Raw genomic sequence first — 15,053 nt, 5'->3', positions numbered from 1 at the left:
TATATAACTGTTACATGAAATCACTGCCCATATATATATGGGTTATGTTAGGTTGTTCATATATTATAAAGTAATTTATTATTGTATTCAATAATTTTGTACACTTATTTATACAGCATTGGGTACCACAAAAGATTAAAAAGTGGCGTGATATACTTGTCTCGAGGTACACATTGGGTAGAGAGAGAACATGGGTGGGTACAGTGGTTTATAGAGCCCACAGGCAAGAAGTACTGAAGAAATGAGGAAAAAGCATGTAACATGCGCGGAAGAAAGTTTAGAGATGAAGAGAGTGAAATCTTACCCACCCACCGTGCCGCTGCCGAGGAAGACCCAAAGCTGGCAAAGTAGAAAATGTGGATATTATTATAGAAAAGCTTTATATAAGGTGTGGGCCTTGTTCTATTGAAGTGAGGTACATCTGGGAAAGAGATTGCGATCGTATTGGTAGCACCCCCACATCTTACTCACCATGTTGTGGTTTTCATTTTCATTGATATCCCCCTATAAGAGCCTGTTATTGCCACTAAATTACTCAAAAAAAATAAAAATTGAAGTATACCTTAAAATACTTTAGAACATTATGTTCTAATATTGGAAAACCCTTTGATTGATAGTCTCAACTTTGAGAATATGGATGCAAAGACAAAAAGATATTTTAAGTCTTAAATATAGTGCATTTTGTATAAAGTTATTTAAACCTTCTATTTTAAAGTTATTGAAGTGTTAAAAGATCCACTCAACCTGTATTATTTTTCAAATTTTAAATTTTATAATTAGAGATGAAAATACATTTTCAAATCATCATAAAGTTTTCTATCTCATAAATGTACCTCTAGATAAATTTGATAGATAATCTTTTATTATTATTATGTCTACGCAAAAAAAATCTATTATTATTAGTATTATTACATAAGTGGTTTCTATTTAGTTATGGAAAAAAAATTATGCATGGTATAAATGTTATGCTACAAGAGTAAAGCCTACCTCAAAGACTTGATAAAAAATTATTCCGATGTTGGGAAATCTTTCAATTGATTGTCTCGACCTAGAGACGACCATATATGAAAAAAAAACATTTAAAAATTATACAATTAGTACATCTTGTAACACATTATTTAGACCGTCTATTTCAAGATTTTCAAATATTTATAGATTGACTTGATATAAAATATTTTTTTATCTTTAATTTTCATAATTAAATAATAAGGGTGAAAGTTGATTTTCATGCCAACATAGAGATTTTGGCACCAAAATTCTATCTTCCAACAAAGTTTGGGTATGTCCCTTACGTCCATTGTTTACAGTTTTGACACTTCAGACAACGTGCAACCATTGTTAATTGCTTCAGAGTTTAGAAGAGAAGGGACAGGTATCCATGTGATTGAGTACATATGATTAATTCTATATGATGTCTAAATAAAAATATATAAAATATATTGATAATTATTTTTAAAAATTGTGATGTAAGCGTGAGTATCAAAATCAAAATATTTGACATGGGGGAGCATAGCGTCTATTTACTCTAATGGTAAATCTCATTATAGGAATATTTTTAGTACCTGAAATTTTGGGATATATTCTCTTAACTTCAAAAAAGACAAAACTAAAAAAATTAAAAATGATTTATTTTTCTGATAGCCAAATCTAAGTATTAGAGAAACTCAAAATCCGCTTTCTAAACTAATCATATGGAGATTCTGAAGTGGATCCTGAAGTTTCAGATCAAAATATGTTTCCCAAGTAGCTTTTCCAAACGATGGATCTCTAATTGCATACAGATTATCCCTCGGGTTCCAAAATAAACATATATCTCTCTCTCTCGGATTTCACCAAGGGTTTGGGTTTGCTAGGATTTGGACTCAGTCGCCACCACCACCTCTTTCGTCTAGCAGTAGCCATCGCCTTAGCCACCACCGCCAAGAGCAGAGCAGCAATAGGAGCAGCGGTCTCTTCCTCTACCCATCAATAACTCCCTCCTGAAAAAGCTCTGCTAGGGTTTGTCTTCTAGGGTTTGGGCTCTGTGCAGCTAACTCCTCCTTTTCATGTCATCTCTTTTCTCCATATCTACCAATCGCCACCCTTGTCATGGTCTTCTCACCCTCCTGCTTGCTATCTCTTTTCGTCGACTTTCATTTTTACCCTACTTTTGGCTGCTGGTTTTACCGACCCCTTTAGACACTGCCATGGGGAGTATTTCGCCCCGACCCCTGGCATGTGTGTTTCTTGCATAATGGAAGGTGCTTTGATGAGGATTCAAGTCGGTGCGGCTTGTTTTTCCTCTTTGGAACTATACTATTAATGAATACTTACTTTTAACATTCAAAAAACAAAAACGTCTCTCTCTCTTCTTTCTATTTTTGTTCATCTCTTTCTTAGTTCTCTCTATTTTGTTCATAAGTAAGCATTTCACTATTTGTCAAAAAAAGAAGGGAAAAAAAAATTTTCTTTCTACGGTGTTAGCGTGGGTTTGAATGCACATTGCTTTATAAAATAAATTTCAAAACATATATGATGAGTTTCCATTTTTATTTGTATAAAGGGAAGCTACAAGTGAAACAAATCAATTGGTTTCTTCTCCTCCATTTTCGGAGAGTTCTTACCTACCAAAAACAGCATAAAGTATCATATACTCTGTTGTTCAATGAAGAAAAAACAACATATGTAATTTGCGCATATAGAACAATGCTTAGCATAGGCATGGAACAAATAAAATACAGTAGTTCTTCGGTTATTATATTTGAACCCTTTGTGTAATGTTTTCTAACGGTCCTTACATTAATAACGGTAGATAATATCTCTATAAAAATATTTGTTTCTATTTCTTTTATGAGAAATGATCTTATATGACCCTCTTCCACCCATATATGTAGGACCCTAAATGATCACTATTAAATTTGACATGGATTTTTTAAAAAATAAAGTTCTATACTCATGTGATAACATTTTTAGGGATCTGTACCAAATTTAATGGTGCCCCTTTGGGGTCTTACACACATGGGTGGGGAAGGGTCTTATAAGATCATTACTCTTCTTTTATTCACTTAGTCAATTTAACTTGAAGGAACAAATTGTGGTGCGCAAAAGCTTTAAAACTCAAAAGGTTGATTTTTGACAAATAAAGACCAAGAAAGAATAAAACCACAAATAAGCAAACCACATTCAAGAAAAACTAACACAAAAAAAACACCAAGATTTACATGGTTCATCACATATGTGACTATATTAGGATTTACATAGTTTATGACATATGTGACTATGTCCATGGGCATGGGGAAACTCCACTCTATTCATGAGAATGTATCCCGTATTATGGGATACAATAGGTGTTTTGAGAATGCCCAGTCTAAAAACCCTTGAAACCACAACCTATACCGCATGTTGTTCTTCCTTTTCTTTACTTCTAACAACTATTATCTACCACACCAAATAGAGGTGAGAGAGCAACAAGAAACCAATTTTCTCTTCAAATAGGGGATATTATCCAAAATCTCAATGGAGAACCGGTTCTCTACAAGAAACAAACATCTTTCTTCACGTAAGGCATAGGTAAATTGTTTCTCTTACCAAAAGCTCAATTCTCTCTCTAGAGGCTCCTGCCCCATACATAGACCATTGCCTCTCTCTAGAGGAAAGTCTACTTCCCAAAAGGTCACTCAAATATGTCTCACACACACACACACACACACACACATATATATATATATATATATATATATATATATATATATATATATATATATATATATATATAGGAAAAAGTTTATATAAGGTTGCATCCTTAAAATGTAGTCACAGATTCACCTAAAAAATCCATCAAAAAAAGTTGTTTTAATGTTTAAAAAACCTCTAATTGGTCATCTCAACATCGCAATGTAGGAATATAAAAAAAAAAAAGATTTTGAGTCCCAAAAATAGTGCATCTTGCAATACATTATCTAGACTGTCGATTTTCAAGTATAGATCTACTTGATTTTAACCATTTTTAGAATTTTAAATTTTATTTAGATATAAAAATAGATTATGAGATAATCCTAATAATGTATAAACCACATCCATATATATCACATCCACATATATATATATATATATATATATATATATATATATATATATATAAGAAAAGTCTTCCCAACGCCTATAGGTGAAAATGAATAATGATTTCGCCTACCCTCATCACCGTTTAAAGTTCATCGCATAGTCACGATTGTCTGGTAGTGTTTTATTTTTTATTTTTTTTTTCTACAAATCAGAGTGATATGAAATTTAGACCGTGTGTACATCTTAGTGAGATGCATCTAATAAAAATATAAAAAATTAATTTACAAAAAATGATTGACTAAAATACCCCTAAAAGTTTTGGGGGTATTTTCATCAATTTATTTCATGTAAAATATTTTTTGATATTTTTCATAGATTCGCCTATTTTTTATGAATACATATTCCAAATTTCAGGTCATTCTGATTTGTAGAAAAACAAATGAAAAATGAAACACTACCAGACAATCGTGACCGTGTGATGAACTTTGGACGGTGATGAGGGTAGGCGAAATCACTATTCATTTTTGCCTATAGGCGTTTTGTAGTATCTTATATATATATATATATATATATATATATATATATAAGGCAATGATTTCATGCAACCGTTGTACAGTCATATGATGCAACAACCTTAAAAAACCATCTTATGGCCATATGTTTGATCCAAATTTGAAATATACACTCTTTTCATTCTAATAAACAATCACAAAAAAAGGAAAAATTGAAAACAGAATCTAGAAAGCATTTTTTTAGCCAATTAACATAGGCTATTCATTTTTCTTAGAAAGATTTTTTTCATTTCCAATTTTTTTGGATGGATTTATTATCATTAGATGAATAATGTTAAAAAAGAAAAAACTGATTTTGAGTTTATAAAGGCTAAGATCTTGGAACTCACAAAATGAATGGTCTGGATTCGTTTTTTGAGGGAAACTCATTTTGACCATATCTACGGTTCAAATTTAACTTTTTTATTTAGGAGATTGATTATTGAGATGAAAAGAGTTCGTATGTAAAATTTGAGGTTATACAAATACCACAAACATATTTTTCTAGAAGTGTCGTTGCATTATACTATGATACAACCGTTGCATTGGAGCCGTTGGATTGGATAATTGCTCTATATATATAGCAATGATCTAATGCAATGGTCATATCATAGTATAATGTAATGACATTTCAAGAAGACCTTATTTATGGTATTTGTATGACCTTAAATTCTTCACACACCTTCATCTCAATAATCAATCCCCCAAAAAAAAAAGTTTAATTTGAATCCTAGCTCCAAAAACGAATCTAGACCATTCATTTTGTGAGTTTCAAGATCTTAACCTTTATAAACTCAAAATCAATTTTTTTTTTTTTTAACATTTTTTATCTAATGATAATAAAGCCATCCAAAAAAATTGGAAATGAAAAAATCATCCTAAGGCCTAGATCTAAGCATCTCACCAAAATGAACGGCCTATGTTAATTGGGCTAAAAAATACATTTTAGGTTGTGTTTTCAATTTTTTATTTATTTATTTGTTGATTATTCATTAGAATGAAAATAGTATATATTTCAAAATTTGGATCAAACAAATGGCCGTAAGATGGTTTTTTAAAGTTGTTGCATCATATTACTATACAACAGTTGCATGAAATCATTATATATATATATATATATATATATATATATATATATATATATATATATATATATATATATATATATATATAAGATTACAAATCCCATAACAAATATAAATCCTTATGCCATTGGGAAACATATTTTTGCATAATTTGATCCCCTAAAAATAAGAGATTTCACATCCTACAAATTAGGAATCTCAATAAATATCAAACTCATCAATATCAATATCAATATCAATTTGCCCTCAATCCAAAAATATATAGAATTTCCTCATAGATGTAATTTTGGATATCACCATATCCAATACAAATTAGGTCGTCTTGCCCCCTAAATACACATTTAGGAACTTTTTTCTATTAAAATTGCATAGGTCATTTTTAGTTGTGCCCATAATAAATTCAATAAAATATATCGAAACCACCTTGGAGGTTAAGATCAATCTACTTCTAAGTGATGGACTTGTTGTCTCCTTTGGTGGTTACTCTTCAGCACGTTTATAGGAAGGCTAATGTGGTAGCGGATGATCTTTTTAAGAATGGGGTTCAATTGGAATATTTGAGAGTTGCTTCTGTTCTTATCTAAACATTGTCTGGTTCCCCTTTTATTAGTAAATAAAAAGTAAGTACTCTTCTTCAACAAAAAAAAAAAAATTCAATAAAATAAAAAAGTTGAGCCCAAATCAATTTCCTAGTAGACCCTGAACCATCCATGTGGGAACTGTAGAAAATGTTGAAGATCTTGTATTTATTTTGTATCGTATCATATATAGAAAGTATATATTTCATATGTAATCTATCTTGTTGTACAAGTCAGTGTTGGTAAATGTGTTGCGCTTTGCTTTGGCCGAAGCCTTCGGTTTTTACTTTGAACCAAAGCATAACGAAGAAAAAATCAAGTAGTTCAGCCTAATTTAGTTGTTTCGGCCAGGTTTGGGTCGATTCGGCCGAAAAATAAAGATTAAGCCAAAGAAGATGCGAGTAAACATGATATTTCATAATATTCCAAGGGCATAAAGAATAAAAAAACATGAGTAATATATTTTTAGCAATTTTATTTTTTAAAATTAAAAGTTAAAAGTCAAAGTTGACTAAAAAAAAAAGAAAAATGTATCTACATGAACCCCATTGTGCAAAACTCAAATAACTTTTTATTCTCTCTCCTCTCTCTTCATATCTATCCAACTTTGTCTCTCTATTGGATGAGATTCTCTCTTCTCTATGTTTCTCTCGCTCTCTTTTATATTTTTCTTTATACGCTTTTTGACCGCGTTTTTTGAATATCATTGAGGGCGCTCTCACCATTTGAACATGGCTTTTTAAAAAAAGAGATGTGTTGGCTATAAAACTTGATGGAAAAAACTATCCCGATTAACGCTTTGATTTTTAATTTTTTTGTTAAAAGAAAAAGTTTATTGGGGTATATTGATAGAGCTGAACAACAACATGCTCCATCCAACACTTAAGAAACCCAACAATGGAAGATTAATAATGCAAAAATTATCTCATGGATCATCAGCTTTATAGATATAGATATTGGAAGGCCAATGAGAGATTTTCACGCTACGAACTAAATATGAGAATTGTCTGAAAAAGATCTATCAACAATCAAATCTTGCAAGGTGATTTCGAATCAAGTTTGATATGTTTACCTAGGGGCTGGGGGAAAAAGCATCCAAAAATATTATGTTGCTTTTATGAACTTGTGGGCTGAATAAAAATCTATAAGTACGAAGACTATCACTAGTGCTTATTGCATTAAAAACTCAAAGGAAATAAATGATGATGGAAAAGTGATGCAGTTCCTAATAAAGTTGCACTAACAATATGAGATATTTTGAGCTAATATTTTAAATCACGAAACATTATCCAACATGGGTGTCCTTCTAAGTGAGTTACTTCGTGATGAAACGAGAATTACAATATAGGTCACCATTGAGGGAAAAAAATGATATAGAGTCTATCTTTGTAGAGTAATGGGTCAGTGGAAAGTAATTACAAAAAGACTCATCTTTGCTGCAATGTTATAAATGTAAAGAGTATGGTCATATAGCATCCCATTGTAAGAAGAAATTTTTTTGTAATTATTGCAAATGTCTTGGGCATATTATCATAGAGTGTCGAGATCGTCCTCAACGAGGCAAACTGGTATCAGATACAAGGAAACATTTTTACATGGCATACCAAGATGTTAATAATGCATCAAAGGGATTAATGGTAGATACAAGGTCAGAGATCCCTCGAACAAATACTATTCACACTATAAATATGATTGGGTCCCAGACCGTAGCTATGTCATGTGATATTCAGTAACTGGTATCAAACTCTGTGTCTAAGGTTATATTTTATGCTTCTCTGCTATGGGCTTGTCTGGTATGAACTCTCACCTATCCCCTATTGTGATTCCCCTTTGATCATTGACTCTGGTGCTTCTAATTATATAATTGGAGTGAATATAAGTTCATCTATTAAACCATACTAATATAATAGTTAGATTCTCATAGCTAATTGGGAGAAAGTGGATATTACTGGGTTGATAATCTCTCACTTTATGTCTGCTTGATGCATATTTTCATTAACATAATGTTCTTTTGGTCCCTAAATTAATGATTAATCTAATCTTTGTGGGCTAACTTGTTGATAATGGTTACAATATTCAATTTTCTCGTGATGGTTGTGTGACACAAGACCTACGCATTGGGACAATAAAAGGGAAGGGGCGTAGAATTGGTAGTTTGTTTGCTTTAGAGTTTGAGAAACTAAGTCGTAATGCCTTTTTCATTTCTTATTCGGTTTCTAATTTTTTTGTTTCTAATAAACAATGACATATGTGGCATCAAAGACTTGGTTATCCGAATGCAAGTAAATGACATTTTAAGTTTCGTTTTGGTTTATTGTTTAATAAAGCATTTTCTTTAAATTTTGTCAATAAAACTTGTATTGGTTGTTCTTTTAAATAAAAACACTAGTTTGCTTTTCTCTTACTTAAATAGATAAAGCAACTGCACATTTTCATCTTATTTATAGTAGTGTATGGAGTCTTCCTCCATTTTTATCCAGGATGGAATATAAGTATTTTATTTTGTTCATTGATGATTGTACGTGTTATACCTGGATATACTTTATGTGCTATAAATCTCAAGTGTTCTCCTATTTCAAAATTTTTTTTATCCATGATTGCAACCTTGTTTGGTACAAATATAAAAACCTTACTGCCAAACTCTAGAGGGAAATACTTTTCACATGACTTTTGAAACTGTTCGAAAACTCAATGTATTCAATCATAGAAAACTTGTCTCTATACTCCACAATAAAATAACATAACTGAGAGGAAAAATGGTCATATCTTAGAAGTTATTAGAACCCTTATGCATGACTCTTATATTCCTTATAGTTTTTTATTTGAAGTTGCACCAACGACTATTTATTTCATAAATCGTCTCACATCCTCAGTTTTACATAAAGATACTCTATGTTATTCATTATTTAATGCTAATCTTGATTGTTCTCTCTTGCATAGTTTTAAATGTGTTTGTTTTGTTCATCTTCATGCACATGAAATAGCAAAATTTTTTGCTCAAGCAACCACTTGTGTTTTTGTGGGTCATAGTCCCGACCAAAAGGGATTTTTATGTTATGATCCAATTGCTCATCAGGTACATGTTTCTGACAATATCATCTTTCAAGAAAGCTTATTTATTATTCTTCAATTGCTAATCAACAAGGACTTATGCTTCTTTCTTACTAAATTTCTCAATTGTTTGTTCCATTGATAAATCACCACAGCTTTTGATGCATTAACAACATGCAAACAAAATCAATCTATGCCTCCTATAGCTCACCAACCAAAGCAAGTTTAGACTTCCGCCCTACTTACAAGTGATTATCTTCCCCTTTCCTTTTCTCCTAACCCTATTTCTTTTGATAATTCTACTAAGTTATGACATTCCTCACTTGTAACTCACCTACTTGACCAATATGATTTTTCCCCTGATGATATTGACTTTTCCCAATACCCTATATCTTTATTTACTTCATAGATCATTGTTGCCCCTTTAGATTCAGTTGATATTTCATTCACCTATTAGCAAGTTTCTATTATGCTCCATTGAAAGGAGATCATGAATGCAGAGATATGTGCAACTTGTACCTTTCCCTCCTAATACATCTATTTTTTGAAGGAAATGGGTTTATTCTTTAAAGCTTAAATTTGATGGAGAGATTTGAGTGATATAAAATATGGCTAGTTTCTCAAGGTTACAAGCAGCAGTAGGATATATAGATTATACGTGCAATAATTGCCCTCTCAGCTAATCGTCAAGGGACTATCACTCAAATGGATGAGAAAATGCATTTCTTCATGGACATTTGAAAGAGACAATATATATGCGACCTCCTCCTAGGTATTGGCATAACAAATCTATAGTCTATCTTTTGAAAAAATCCTTTTATGGTTTAAACAAGCTTCAAGAGCATGGTTTGCACAATTTCAACATGTCATTCTTTCGTAAAAGTGCTCATGATTATTTGCTATTTACTCACTATTGTTTTTCAGGGATAACACTTTTTCTCTTATATGTTAATGATGTCCTTATCACAAGAGAGAACCATAACAATACACAATACTTAAAAGCGCTTCTCATTTACTCATTTAAAATGAAAAATTTGGGTCCACTAAGTTACTTTTTTTTCTTAGAGATTCATTAGTCCCTGATGGACCTATAGTTAATCAAAGAAAGTACATCAAATATTTGATCAAACTGGCCAACTAACTGATGATAAGTGAGCAAATACATCAATGGAGGCGAATGTAAAATATAGATAGACTGATAGACACAGACTTTGAGGTCCTAGTTTTTATAAACAATTGGTTGGCAATCTACTTTATCTCACTATGAATTGTCTTGATATATCACATGCTATGCAGGTAATTAGCCAATTTGTTGCATATCCCATCGTATCCACCTCTCAGTTGTCGATCGCATCAATTGTTATCTATGGGGTACATGCCATGGAGAGTTATTCTTCTCCTTTGACTCTTCTTTTCAATTACAAGCCTATGTTGATGCAGATGCTCACATACCCGACGCTCAACCACTGAATAGTGTATTTCTTGGAATTCTCTCATATCATGAAAATGTAAGAAACAACAAACTGTGTCAAAATCATATGCAAAATCTAAATACCGAGCCTCGTCCTCTGCTTGCAATGAAATTACTTGGTTGACATATCTCCTACAAGACCTAAATATTCTTCTTCGATTACGTCATACATATGACCTCCGATCTAGTGTTTCATGAGTGCACAAAGTAGAATTTGATTGTCATTTCATTCATGAAAAATTCATTATTAGAGAAGTTACACTCCCACACATTGCCTCACAACAACAACTTGCATATATTTTTACCAAAGCAATGACTTGTGTTCATCATGATTATCTCATTGACAAACTAATATTGTTCAACTAGCCTCAGTTTGAAGGGGAGTATAGAGATCATTGAAGATCCTGTGTTTATTTTGTATCATATTGTACATAGAAAGTGTATATTTCATATGTACATTACGTATCGTAATTTATCTTCATTGAACTCAGACTTACATGTTGATAATAGTTAATGAATACAAATTTTTTTCACTGCCTATTTTTCTATGGTTTGAAGAGAGCAAAGCCTTGACTCTTTTTTTTTTTTCAAAGTTGTTCACAAAGCAATCAAAGATGATAGAGAAACTTTGGACAAAAAACTACCCAAGTTATATTTTATCTTTTGGACCATAAAATTTTCTTCCTTCAACTTTATTCAAATATAGCTATCAATATGTTAGATTTTCCAACTAGTTGCATATCACTTTTGCCTGGAAGCAATTTTATCTTTTATTATACGTGCCTACAAAACCATCATTTAAGTTGCAAGTTTCAACACAAGCACTTTGGTAATTTTGTTAAGTTATAAGACCTAACAAACTAAAAATTATAATGGAAGTCATTTATGATATTTTACTTGTATGATATTTTAGTTCTTGGGGAGCATTGGGACGTGCGTCACAAAATGTGATCTATAATTCTATCTCTTTGTCACGATTTGGGACATAGCAAAAAGAGAGGTTTGCTACTTCTTTTTTATTTTTTTCTTTTTCATTGAGGATGAGTGAATATAATTCTCTTGATTTGCTAGAGCAGACCAAATTTCCCTATTTTAAGTTACTAGAGTGATGGGAGATTTTGCATGAGAGCTCCATGCACTACAATTTTGCCACTTTGTGGTTTATGTATTTAAAGAAAACATTATATTAGAAAAACGTTTAATATAAGGGTGCAACCTTAAATTGTAGAATAAAGGTGCACCTAAAAACTCCATCAAAAAGAGTTATTTTAATGTTAGAAAACCCTCTAATTGGTCATCTTGACATCGAGATATATGGATATAAAAAAATTAATTTCGATCCCTAAAAATATTGTATCTTGTAATGCATTATCTGAACCATCTATTTTCAAGATTTTCGCGTATTTATAGATCTACTTGATACAAACCATTTTTGGAGTTTAAAATTTTATGACTAGAGATGAAAATAGATTCTCATACCATCCTAAAAGAATTTGATATCAGAATTACATCTTATGATAAACTTTGCAGGTGCACTTTACTTTGATTGTTTAAACTTGCAACCTTATGCAAACCATACTTTGATGGTTTGGAATAAAAGGTCTATTGTTTTATTCCAAATGATGTCTAGCTGGACTTGTGACGCCAATCCTAGCTCTTTTACATTAACATGTTATGGGCTTTATATATGTGATAAATACGACAATCGATCGATATAACTATTGTTTTAAAAAGTCAGCGAATTGGACTGGGACCAGCTGTTTTTTATTGCAAACGTGTCGGGCCATTCTAGTTCTGCCAAAGTATCATGAACATGTTCTGGCTGGTTCTTTGACAAAATCGGCCGGCTAGTTCTCTAATAGAACCACCCACTTCTATTAGAGAACTGGTTCCACGTTAAATTTTTTGTATTTTGTTGTTTAATTGTTTACAATTTTTATTGGCCAGTTCACCTAGCCGAATCGCCAATCTGGGTCAATTTTTCGAATGGGCAATTTGAGTCATCGATCCATGTTTTTGAAACCTTGGATGTAGCACTGGCAAAAAAATGGCAATATTTGAAGTGGGTGGTCAATCCAAACTAAGCCTTAAAAAATGGACTTATGTATGGAGTATTTTATAAAACGATTGTATACTATGTGACTATTTATTATTAGTACTAGAAAGTCACAATCATCGTTTACCATTATATGTGAAATTCAATAGAGTGAAGCGTGTAACAACATTCGAGAATTGGACTTTGTGCTCAACTATTGACACATTCTCAGCCACCCGATTCACATCTAATGGTCATTAATGATTGTGGCCTCTTTATATCAAAAGTAAAAGATTTCATTGTATACATTTTCTTTCACTAATAAGACATTATTATTTTTAGACTTCACATATTGTAGTGCAGATTTTTTCATGAAAGTATACTACAATTAAGAACAAAATGATTAAAATACCCTCTGAATTTTTTCAGGGGTATTTTGATCAATTTATTTCATGTAAAATATTTTTTTGATATTTTTTGAAGATTCACTTATTTTTTATAAAACACACCTAAAATTTTAAGTGATTTGGATTTATAAAAAAAAAACTAAAATTCAAATACTATCAGACATCTGTGACCGCCAGATCGGTCCATAATCAATCTGGAACGTTGGGCTCATATGTTCATATGAGCTAGTGGGCTAATCCTATCTTTTCCTTATATATATATATATATATATATATATATATATCCAAAGGACTATAGCTTTCGTAGTCCCTTGATCTACTCTTTTTGAATGAACATGTTTCATGGTACACTAGGGACAACTGGACCATGCCCCTTGGGTTATTAGTCCCTTCACTGTTATTATGGAACAAAATTACATCAAAACAACATCTTCAAGTGAATTTTTTAGGTGTACCTTGATTTGATTGTTTAAGGCCTCACCCTAATATAAACTTTTTCCATCTATTAAAAATGGACATATGTGTCTAAAGGGCTGACTACCTGTGGACACTTGGTAGATATGGACACGCATCTCGATACTTCTAGAAATGCATACGACACTTCTATAGAGTGTCTAATGGTGTGCCCCTTTTTGGACACATTTCTATTTTGGAATTCGGCAATGCTTTGTTTAGAAATGTCATTTTTCAATGAATTATAATTTCGTTTTAAAAATAAAAATATTTTAGAATATGATTTTGGATGAATTCAATAGCCATACAATAAGGGTGCTATACTTTGAATTAATAATTAGCTAATGCTTTTTAGTGTTTTCCATGTTTTTATGGAACAACCTTACTTTGGAGTATAAAAAATTTTTGATGAATAAAATTATAATTCACAAAGTAACTGTTACTTTGATTTTTTTTGTAATGCTTTACCATTGTTATGAGTATGAATTGTTGAATATGTAAAATGCAGATGTGCATGACACATAAATTTCAATATATATATATATATATATATATATATAAACATCTGGATATACGTAGAAACCTATATCTTGTACAGACATGTCATGTATTCAGACATCATTTTTTACTGATAGACACACATCCATTTCTATGTAACATAGATAATAATAAAAATTAGCCGTCCATCCACACTTGCCCTAAATATCAAATATTCCCATAGGAATTGGTGAGCATCCTATCAATTACTAAAAAGTTTTTCTCAGACAACACCACTTGTGGTATAGACTTTTAAAGTGCTAAGTATTTTTAGATATTTAGATACCTTTATCTTATAGTGTAGTAATTTTTTGTTTAGGGGTATTTGAAGTAATTAGTCAAGGGTAAACTAGAAATTTTTAATAAAAACAAAAACATTTATTAACAATAGTGGATAATGACATCACAAATATGGTGTGTGGCATCACTCACAAGATGTATTAATTGTTTTAACTACTAATAGAATGTCACTATTTTTTATAAAAATATTCATTCTACCTTTTTAAATGACCAAAAATGCATATACTTAAAAAAAATTATATTACAATTCAAAGATATTTTAGTGTCATAAAATATTGAGCACTTTAAAAATCTACACCACCAAAGGGTATAGCCTAACAAAACTCTTACTAAAATAACATTCAAACAAGCCCTAAGCATCAGCTATTACTAAAGCATCCTTGCACCATGGGGCATTGTGATGTTAAAAGTTGAAAAGGGAACTCTCATCACAATACGTAAAATAACAGTGACTGTGAACCCAATAAAACAATGCTACATTTTTAGTATCTTTTCTTTAACAAATTTTATTATTCAAAGAAAATACTTATTACATATATTAAAG

Source organism: Amborella trichopoda, chromosome 3, assembly GCF_054954075.1.
Source record: "Amborella trichopoda isolate Santa Cruz 75 chromosome 3, AtrichopodaSantaCruz75HAP2 v2.0, whole genome shotgun sequence".
NCBI classification, from domain to species: Eukaryota; Viridiplantae; Streptophyta; class Magnoliopsida; order Amborellales; family Amborellaceae; genus Amborella; species Amborella trichopoda.
This window is presented reverse-complemented; position numbering follows the sequence as displayed.